The sequence below is a fragment of the Nyctereutes procyonoides genome, unplaced genomic scaffold, assembly GCF_905146905.1.
Source record: "Nyctereutes procyonoides isolate TBG_1078 unplaced genomic scaffold, NYPRO_anot_genome, whole genome shotgun sequence".
In the NCBI taxonomy this organism is placed as follows: domain Eukaryota; kingdom Metazoa; phylum Chordata; class Mammalia; order Carnivora; family Canidae; genus Nyctereutes; species Nyctereutes procyonoides.
The window spans coordinates 4,905,318-4,915,355 of NW_026575128.1; the positions used below are offsets into that span (position 1 = coordinate 4,905,318).

The 10,038-nt window shown below is 53.8% G+C and overlaps 1 long non-coding RNA gene across 1 annotated transcript; it reads right to left on the reverse strand.

The window, feature by feature from the left end:
• Positions 1 to 2,184: 2,184 nt before the first annotated feature.
• LOC129520867 (uncharacterized) lies at positions 2,185 to 5,039 on the reverse strand. Its single transcript, XR_008666692.1, has 3 exons — positions 4,896 to 5,039; positions 4,307 to 4,503; positions 2,185 to 3,413 (listed from the first exon to the last, which is right to left on the reverse strand). It is a non-coding gene; the product is annotated as an uncharacterized LOC129520867 (long non-coding RNA).
• Positions 5,040 to 10,038: the final 4,999 nt, after the last annotated feature.

Genomic DNA, 10,038 nt, shown 5'->3' on the forward strand with positions numbered 1-10,038 from the left:
CTCAGGTACTATTGAAGCTGACAATCCAGGGACCAGCCTGAATCGAACACACTTAAATTGTAAAACAATAATAATAGTGTTTTGGGGGGGTTGGAGGATGGACAAGATAGGCAAAGGGGATTAAAGGGCACGAACCTCCAGGTATAAGTTGTGAGGAAATAAGGTAATAAAAACGGGTATCTGACACAAAAACAGAAGAGAGGTGATAACCCGCTGCTCACTGGGATACTTGATAGTGATAGTGACATCTGAGTTAGGACTTGGGGATGGAGAGGAGCGCGGGGTGTTGAGTGTGGAGGGCGGCAGTCTAATAAGCAAAGGGAGTGTTTGAGAAAGACTGGAACCCAGCACGGATCGAAAGTGCGGTGTGCCAGGCGTTGTGCTTGTTGCTTTTACCTCCTAGAACTGGCAAATATTAGTAGTTCCACAGAGTGAGTCACTAGGGTTCACGGATGGAGGAATGGCCCCGTAAGGGTAGACTGGAGCCCGATTGTGAGGAGCCCTGAAGGCCTGCTTCCAGAGTGTGTGTTTTGTTCTGCAAGTTGGAGTTGTCGTGTGTGTGTGTGGCACAGAGCTTTTTAAATCCTGGCCATAAGGGCACCTGGGTGACTCAGCAGTTGAGCATCTGCCTTTGGTTCAGGGCCTGATTCTGGAGACTCAGGATCGAGTCCCACGTCAGACTCCCTGCATGGAGCCTGCTTTTCCTTCTGTCTGTGTCTCTGCCTCTCTTTCTCTGTGTGTCTCTCATGAATAAATTTAAAAAAAAATCTAAAAAAAAAAATCCTGGCCATAAATAGATAAGGTGTTTTACGGTGCTTAATAATAACTATGTATCACATAAGTATGACTTTTTATTTTGTTCCTTAGCTTTTTTTTTTTTTACGATTAAGATGCTATCTTTTTAATTGTCCTTTTTAAATTTGAAATAAGTTTATCTTTTGAATAAGCGACACATTCACATCATGCAAAATTCAGAGGGTACGAGAGCACATTCAGTGAAAAGTTCTCATCTCCCAGTTACTCACTTCCCTTTCCCTGGAGGCAACGAGCATGAAATGTTTCTGATGTATTCTTCCAAAAACACTCTCTGCCCATATCCGTGCAGTGGTTGGCAGCCTCTTAGCTAGCCCTCAAGGGTCCCACCTCCGGTATTCATGTCCTGGTGTACCCTCCCCCCCCCTTCGGTGTGGCTGGGCCCACAGATTTGCTTCTAGGAACGGAACCCTGCAGAAGTGGTGGGATGTTACTGAAACTAACCGATGAAAAGAGCCCGAAGCTTCCCGCATGGGTCTATCGCTAGCTCTCCGATCCCTCGCCCTCAGGGAGGTGAGCTGCAGGGCTCCAGGGCAGCCCCGTGGAGCACTCGTGTAAGAGACCGAAGCCTGCCAGCAAGCCCGTGACTGAGCTTGGAAGCAGCTGCCCACCCCGCTACCCCACCCAGTTGAGCCTTCAGTTGAGATCACAGCCCCAGCTAACCACCCAGCTACAACTTCACGGGGACCTAAGACAACGGCAGCCAGCGAGGCCGTGCCCAGGTTCCTGACCCATGGAAACACAATAAATGTTTGTTTTATTTTTATTTATTTATTTTTAAAGACTTTATTTTGTTTACTTATTAGAGACACACACACATACACAGAGGCAGAGGGAGAAGCAGACTCCATGCAGGGAGCCCGATACAGGACTCGATCCCAAGGTCTCCAGGATCACACCCTGGGCCAAAGGCGGTGCTAAACCTCTGAGCCACTGGGACTGCCCTAAATGTTTGTTTTAAATCATTAAGTTTTGGGGTACTTTGTCCCACAGCAAAAGATAATACAACAAGCAAATGTTTTTTCTCCCTAACTTTGAACGAATAATAGCATGCTACATAGGCAGCTTTGCACCCCCCCCCCATTACTGTATCTTGGAGACTATTCTATGTGAATCCATAGAGCTTCCTTAACTTTTTCTAAAACAGTGGCATATATTTCCATTGTTTGGGCATACCATAGTTTATTTAGCTCCTTGCTGATGGACATTAGGTTTCCAAAGTCTTAGTGCCTTACCAGTCTCTGCAGCCTTCTTGTACTCCCACCCCTGTTCATTATGCCCGTTTTCCCTGGGATTTTTCGGTTAGCTAATCATACCACATACCCCACCCCACCTCCGCCACTAACCCCCAATGAAGAAAGGACTCTGTTGGCATTTTTCCTGGGTTCATTTTTAATTTATAAAGTAAGGAGAATCCTCGTAGTGGGAATAATTCCAGGGCTCCTTTTTATATTTTTAAGATTTTATTTATTTATTCATGAGAGATACATAGAGGCAGCCTCCATGCAGCGAGCCCTATGTAGGACTCGATCCCGGGTCTCCAGGATCAGGCCCTGGGCTGAAGGCGGTGCTAAACCCCTGAGCCACCGGAGCTGCCCTCCTTTTTTGTTAAAGATTTTATTTGTCAGCAAACAAGCAAGCTAGGGAGAGGCAGGAGGGAATAGCAAGCAGACTCCCTGCCGAGCATGGAGCCTGATGCAGGGCTCGATCTCACCACCCTGAGGTCATGACTTGAGCCTAAATCAAGAGTCGGACGTGCAACCAACTGAGCCACCCAGGCTACCCCCCCCCCGCCCCCCCATGCTCCCTCTCAAAGCATATCCTAGCTTATGGGTTGAGATAGTAGATGTGAGCTCTTTTCTGTTTTCCCTCAGTTGGGGGGAGTAGACTCTTGATGGTCAGAACCCCTTCCCTGTCGATGAGACAATCTGTTGGGGTGAAATGAAGAACTTAGGTCTCTTTCATTCCTGTCTCTACCCCACGCACGTTTAGAAATTGACCTCAACAGGGACGCCCGGGTGGCTCAGTGGCTGAGCGTCTCCCTTCAGCTCAGGGTGTGATCCTGGGGTCCCCCATCGGGCTCCTGCAGGGATCCTGCTTCTCCCTCTGCCTGTATCTCTGCCTCTCTCTCTGTGTGTCTCTCATGAATAAAAAAATCTGAAAGAAAGAAAGAGAAAAAGAAAAAGAAAGAAAGAAAAGAACTTGACTTCAACAGTCTCTTGGCAGAGTAGCAGTTTTTCAAAGCCGGCAGGATCCTAGGCTCCTAAGAGGAGGACTTCAGCCGGCCAGAGGAGTCCGGATTGTGCAGTGTCTGACTTGAATCTGGACAACGGGGTACCAGCTCCAGCTGTTGAGAGATTCAGCTGCCCAGAGTGCCTCCTCTCTGCACGCTTGGCGCGGGACGGTGCACGTTTGGAGGAGAAGGGAAGGAGCTCGGGGAAGCCTGCTGAACTGCAAGTGGCCCAGACCCGGGTTCGCATCTCGGCTCACCGTCTTACCAGCTGAGTGACCTCGGCTAAGCCGTCTTCCCTCTCAGTTCCAGTTTCTTCTTTGGTATGACGGAGCTGACGATCTATTCCTTACACGATCGGAAGGTTTAGCTGAGAGGAGATAGGAAGGGTTGGGATACATTGAGCAACATGGAAGGGGTGGTTGACATTTACTCCAGACTGATTAGCCACCCACTAAGTGGGCAGCTCTGCGGTGCTCTTGAGCATCTCCAACCCTCAACCCCCCGGAGTTTCCTAAGCGCCCACCGCCCGGCAGTGACGCAGTGATGTTGCCACAGTCTGCACCAGGGTTTTTTTGGTTCTGATAGAAGGAGTCTTTCCCCTTCACCAGCTTCCTCCCTGCTGCAGAAGGCAGGAGCACCCCTGAAACCCACTCAACTAACAGCTGGGTTTCCTGAACACCCAGTCCTGCACAGGGCAGGGTTCCTCGGAATGCAGAGGCACCCAGGCCTCTCTCAGGGCAGCTGCAACCCTGCTGGTGAGCCTCCCTCGGTCCCAGACTGCGAGGGCTGGACACTTTTGCCCCCTAATGCCTGGGCTGGGAGGAGGTAGCCAGTCCTTAAGGAATGACAGCGGTGCGTCTTCCGGGCACTCTCCCTCCACCTCGTTCCTGGCACCCTCCTCCGTCCCTACAGGGTGCAAAGGAAAGCCATTTTTTCTGAGACGGGTGCCTGGTACAGCATTTGAGGCTCCAGCCTGGACGTCCTGATCTGGCATGTGCGAGGAGGGGCTGGCTACCTGCCTTCTTATCAAGGACCCTCATTCTGTTGCAGCCTCATTCTTTCAGAAAGAGCGTTAATCCTTAAAAACCAAAAACAAACAAACAAACAAAAAAACAGTGGCAAGGGAGCTGGGGAGAGTAGCCATAGAGATCCCCCTTCTCTGGGGAAGAAGCTGAGCCTTCCTCACTTCCCGATTGCACCCTGTCTTCCCTGGTGGCTTCATGGCACCTGCTCGGTCCTCTGCCCCCAACCCCTATGTACCGTTTGGAGCGTAGTAAGTTCCATAGATGGCACCGTGCAGGCTCCCACATCCGTATTCACTCATTCGGAGGCCTCCCCGCACGCCCCACGCGGAACCGGGGCCACGGAGACGTCCACGGACGCGTAATCCCAGGTTTCGAACCGCTGTCATACAGGACATGTGGGGGATGCAGGGGATGGGGGCCGACGGGTTCTTCCTGTGGGTTTTGGGGGGGGGGGCAGGAAGGGGAATGTAAGAGCAGATCCCCAGCAACGAATTCCATCGAGAATCTTCCCTCTGCCCTCTACTGGAGAAAGGAACGGGGGAGGGGTGCCGTCATGTGAGCAGGGAGGGAAGCAACCCTCAGCGCCCTCGGGCTCTCTGCAGCCCCCCCTCCTTCAGACCTGCGCACTCGTTCTTAATTTGCACAAAGAGCCCAGACTAATAAATCCACCACTCAATTGCGATCCCCACAGCGCGTTTATAGGCAGCAGCTGACTTTTATCAGCTAGTTTGTTCTTTCATATAAGCAGAGTTTTATGAGGGTCTCCTGAGCTGGCTCATAACGTGGTGAAACGTCTACGAAACTCGACCATAAATCCCCAGCACCTGCCAAGCAGAGGACGCGCTTCTCCAGGCACATTTAGTCCAGCTGGTGGCTCTGTCCCCTTGCCCGGTTTGCATTTTTGCACTTGTCTCTTTAAACTTGGATTTGTTTTTCAGCTCTCTGCGGCCTCTTTAAAGGCAACTGAAAAATGAGGGGTAGGGAAAAGAACTAGAAAGTGAAGTCTGTGCTAAAAATTACCCCTGGCTTATGCTGCTCTGAAAACTGGTCCCCATCCCACTGCCGAACCAGGGACATCAGGCTTCCCGACCACGCGAAGCCCCGGAGAGGGGGGCCTGGGGGGCCAGAGCCGACCGAGCCCGTTGTTAGTACTTTGACCCTTTTCTGGGCCGTCACCCTCTGTACTTGCCATCCTCCGTTGTCAGTTCCGTAAACTAAAGGAACAGCTCCAGACAACTTTTTCCCAGATGGGCTCCAAGCATGACATCTTTTCCCAGCACTCTGAACTCCCCCAAGACAGGGATGGAAGTTGAACGCCCTCCCTCCTCCAAATAAGGCAGGACGTGGACTCCCTGCGGGTGCTGGTTGGCTGAGTGCACTGGTGACTTGGGGGAGTTACAAATGCCTCGGTGGAGCGTGGAGTCTGGCTAGAAACTGTTGAGTGCGGCCCCTAAACTGTCCATCCCTGTGTTTACAGGGTCTCCTCATTTGGGTCAGGAGACCCCGGGGGCCAGGAGAAGACCCCTGTGGCCGCCCTATTCATGCGGCCTCATCCTGTATCCACTTTCTCTAGGTCCCACTTCAAGGCAGCTTCAGGGGCCTGTGACCTGTGCTTAGAAGGGTCAACCGGGCCTGGCTGGTGTCACCCCCTTGACATTCTTAATAGTTTTGGAAGCAGAGGGGAGATTTACATTTTGCACTGAGCCCTGCAAAATGTGTCTCTGGTCCTGCCCAGCTTCCTTCTGGACCTACGGCAAGCAGCGACCCCAGAGCCACGGACAGACCCCCTCTCCTCCTGCCTCCTTGCTGGTGGGTGCGGAATCTGGCCTTGCTCTGCCCCCAAAGGCTCCTGAGACCCAGCCTTCTGGACACAGGCAATCGCCGTCACAGGATCATGTTCTCTAAAGGGTCTGAAGAGGTGCCTCCCAGTCCCAACCCGTTATCACCTCTCAGAAAAGACTTGGGGTTAATGCCATCCACCAGGAGGAAGCCGGGGTCTAGGAGCTGGGCCGGGGGGTGGAAGCCAAACCGGGCAGGGGCGGACCCCCACCCCAGACGAAGAGCCACGGACCAGGCCAAGCAGAGCATCCTCCCTTCCCCAGCCCCGCCTGGCGTGGGTTTGCAGACCCACCCGGCATTGCCACACCAGCGGAAATGGCGGTTGCCGTCCTAGCCAAACCCTAGGACTGTGGCCACAACCCCGACAGGGCCCAGCCACCACATCAAGGACGCAGCCCCACCCTCCCCTCTGCACCCCCTCCCACCTCGGGCTTCCCCGCCTCTCTCCTCACCAAGAACCCAGGGTGTAACCTCTGCTTGGGGCCAGGGTCTGTCATGGGCCTTTGCCGCTGCTGCTGCTTTGGAGGTGGGGAGGGAGAAGGTTCTAGACTGGGGGGTTGGGACATCTACCATTCACCCCTGTGGGACCTGAGCAGGTGCCTTGGCCTCTCTGGACCCCACTGTCTTCATCAAAAAGCAAAAACAAAGTGGGGTGCACGGACGATTCAACTTCTTGGGGCCACCGCAGAAGGCAAATGGGTTGTGATGCGTGTGAAAGGACTTAAAATTGCGTGCAAGTGATTTTCCTCTGGGAAGCGCCAGGCTGTAATGGAAAGAAGGCTTTGGGAACCAATAAGAACGATAATGTAATTAGTATTTATTGAGCAACTTCTCAGCCTCATGCTCACATCTAGAGCTTTTGCATCCATTACGTCAGCCCTGTGAGTCAAGGAGCCGGATGTAGGAGGGTCGCGCAACGTCTCCAGGGTCACACAGCTGTTCTGAGGTTTTAATCCTCAAGAGCTCCGCGTCCCAATCTACTACATAGTCATCTGAAACAGACCCGGCGAGGTGCCTCTCCTCAAGTCATCAAAACCTCTCTGTGCCTCAGTGTCCCCCCTCGTGCAATGGAGAGTGCGATCTCCCTTTGACAACCGCGGCGACGAACTCACTAGCAGCTCCAGCCTCGAGCTGCTCGGGGGCCGGGTGGTGGCTGACTCCAGCCCTGGGCAGGGGTGCCCGGCACAGGCTGCAGGGTCCCTGAAGCAGGCGGGGGTCCTGGGGACCGTTCAGCGAGGGGAGTGTTGCTCACCTAGGCCATAGGAGCCTAAAGGTGTGTCATTTCCTGGCTACACGTGGCTGCACTTCAGAGGCGAGGGCGGTGGGTGGGAGACATCCCCAGGCCCAGGGTAATCTGGGGACCTGCCTCATTTCTCCGTCTCCCCACTGAAGTCACTGTCACACTCCCTGAGTCACCAAAGCACCAGCGGCCCACAGGCTGCATGGGGGGGACGTGCGCCCGCTACAGGGGGCCCTGCGGATGTTTGTGGGCTCACAACATGCGGACCCCATCGCTATAGTCCAAGGCCCCGGATCGGGTCCGAGGAGGGCCCTCCCCAACCCCTGGAGGGCTCTGGCCTAATAGCTTCCTCCAACCCACTGCCCTGACGCCCGGCTGCCCAGTCCAGAGAGAGACTGGCAAGACGGGGAGCGGCCCTCATAGACCCTGTGTAACTCGGACCCAGGGAGGAAGCCACGGTCTCTCCGTCAGTGACAATTTAAGAATTTAGGCCCATGGTTCTTCTTGGTCGCACACTGGAGTCACTTGGGGGAGCCTTAGGAAGAAGCACCAATGCCTACATTCGCCCCCGGACGCTAATTTGGATGGTGGGATGCAGGCGTCTTACAACACCCCCCCACCCCCGTGACTTCGGTATGCAGCAAAGGCTGGAGAACAACTCAATTATTTAAAAATCTCTCTCTCGGGGATCCCTGGGTGGTGCAGCGGTTTGGCGCCTGCCTTTGGCCCAGGGCGCGATCCTGGAGACCCGGGATCGAGTCCCACATTGGGCTCCCGGTGCATGGAGCCTGCTTCTCCCTCTGCCTATGTCTCTGCGCCTCTCTCTCTCTCTCTCTCTCTCTCTCTCTCTCTGTGACTATCATAAATAAATAAAAATTAAAAAAAAATAAAAAAAAATAAAAATCTCTCTCTCTTTGGGGATCCCTGGGTGGCTCAGCGGTTTAGCACCGCCTTCAGCCCAGGGCATGATCCTAGAGACCCAGGATCGAGTCCCATGTTGGGCTTCCTGCATGGAGCCTGCTTCTCCCTCTGCCTGTGTCTCTGCCTCTCTCTCTCTCTCTCTCTCCCTGTGTCTCTCATAAATAAATAAAATCTTTAAAAAAATAATAAAAATCTCTTTTTTTCTACTTATTTTTTTTAATTTTTATTTATTTATGATAGTCACAGAGAGAGAGAGAGAGAGAGAGAGAGAGAGAGAGGCAGAGACACAGGCAGAGGGAGAAGCAGGCTCCATGCACCGGGAGCCCGATGTGGGATTCGATCCCGGGTCTCCAGGATCGCACCCTGGGCCAAAGGCAGGCGCCAAACCACTGTGCCACCCAGGGATTCCTTTTTCTACTTATTTTGAATGTCTCCTGTGTGTTAGGCTGGGCTCCGCCGAGCTGAACAGGAGTCTGGCCCTTGACCTGCACGGGGCTGGCGTTCTAGTGCGGAGCCACGAAGGAAGCAAGAAAATGGCTAATTTCCGATGGTCACGGTACCAGGGTAGACTGATTTGGGGAGGGAACAAGAGGGGCAGAGAAGGTTTTCCGAGCAGGTGACATGTGCACCAAGACCGAAATGATGGGAAAGGGACAGAAGGGTATTAGGTGGTGCAGCAGTTCTCAGGGTGTCGTCTAGGGATTCGGAGACCCTTCCTTCCCACCCTGCAGGTGGAAACACCGCCAAGACACTACGTGCTCCTTCTACTGGTCGCCTCTCAGGAGTGTACGAGGGTTTCCCCCATGACATCATTGCTCCGACTGCTGATTGGACATGTGCTTGTGTAGGCTCAGGTTTTAAAACATTCTTAGATTTAATGTCCATATTGGTAAATACCGATAGAACTCATGGGAACACAAACAGAAGCTCTTTGGGGTCCTTACACACATTTTTAAAAAGATTTATTCATTTTGTTTAGTCATGTAGGGGAGGAGCAGAAGGAGAGGGAGGGAATCTCAAGCAGACCCCACCCCACCCCACCCCTGCCGCCGTCGCCACCAAGCAGGGAGCCTGATGCCGGGCTCGATTCCAGGACCCTGAGATCATGACTTGAGCTGATGCCCAACCGGCTGAGCCACCCAGGTGCCCCTCAGGGTCTCAATTTTAAGAACCTAATGGGGTCATGAGACTAGAAAGCTTGAGAACTGCTGCTCTGGTGGAAAAGGCTTCCAGAAGGTCCTGAGGTGGCACCAGGAGCAGGAAGGCCAGGCGACCGGATGGAAGAGAGAAAGTGTCAGTGGCCGATGAGGTGGGAGGTGAAGGGGAAGGTTGAAGCCAGGCATGCAGGGACCTGGAGAGGGGACTACCCCAGGCAGAGGAGGACGGAGAGGGTCTCTGGGTATGAGGTCAAAGACCACCCCATGGCTCCAGTGGGGGAGACAGAGGGAAGAGCATTCCAGAGAGATTTGGAAGGCAGGGTCAACCAAAACCGGTAATAAATGTAGGGAGAGACTGGCTTCAAGTCGCTAGCCATGCACCAGGGTAGGGGGCACGGGAGCTGCAGGAGTTCTGGGGTGGCTGCTGGGGGACAGAATAAGAGTAGTGTCAGGGGAGGGGGACATCCAGCCGGTTTCTGGCCAGATGGCTTTGGATGTTGCCCTAGGTGGTCAGCACTGGAGCGATGAAGCTTTGGGAGGATGTGTGCAAAGACCAGAAGAGACATCGGACGGACCTTCTAGGGTCTCTCATCCTGTACGACGTGAACCGGAAGGTCCCGGGGGCCAGGAGCCAAGGAAGGAGGGGGTCCAGGAAGACAGGAAGGTCTGGGCCGCTAAGGGTGCGGAGGGGTCACGGAGGGCAAGGGCCTGGCGTTGCAGGCTGTGACCTCTGACCTCTGTAAGAGAGGTCCTGGGCCTGTGGGCGAGCTAGTTCACCAGGGCTGAGGGGTGACTGGGGGGCAGGATGCA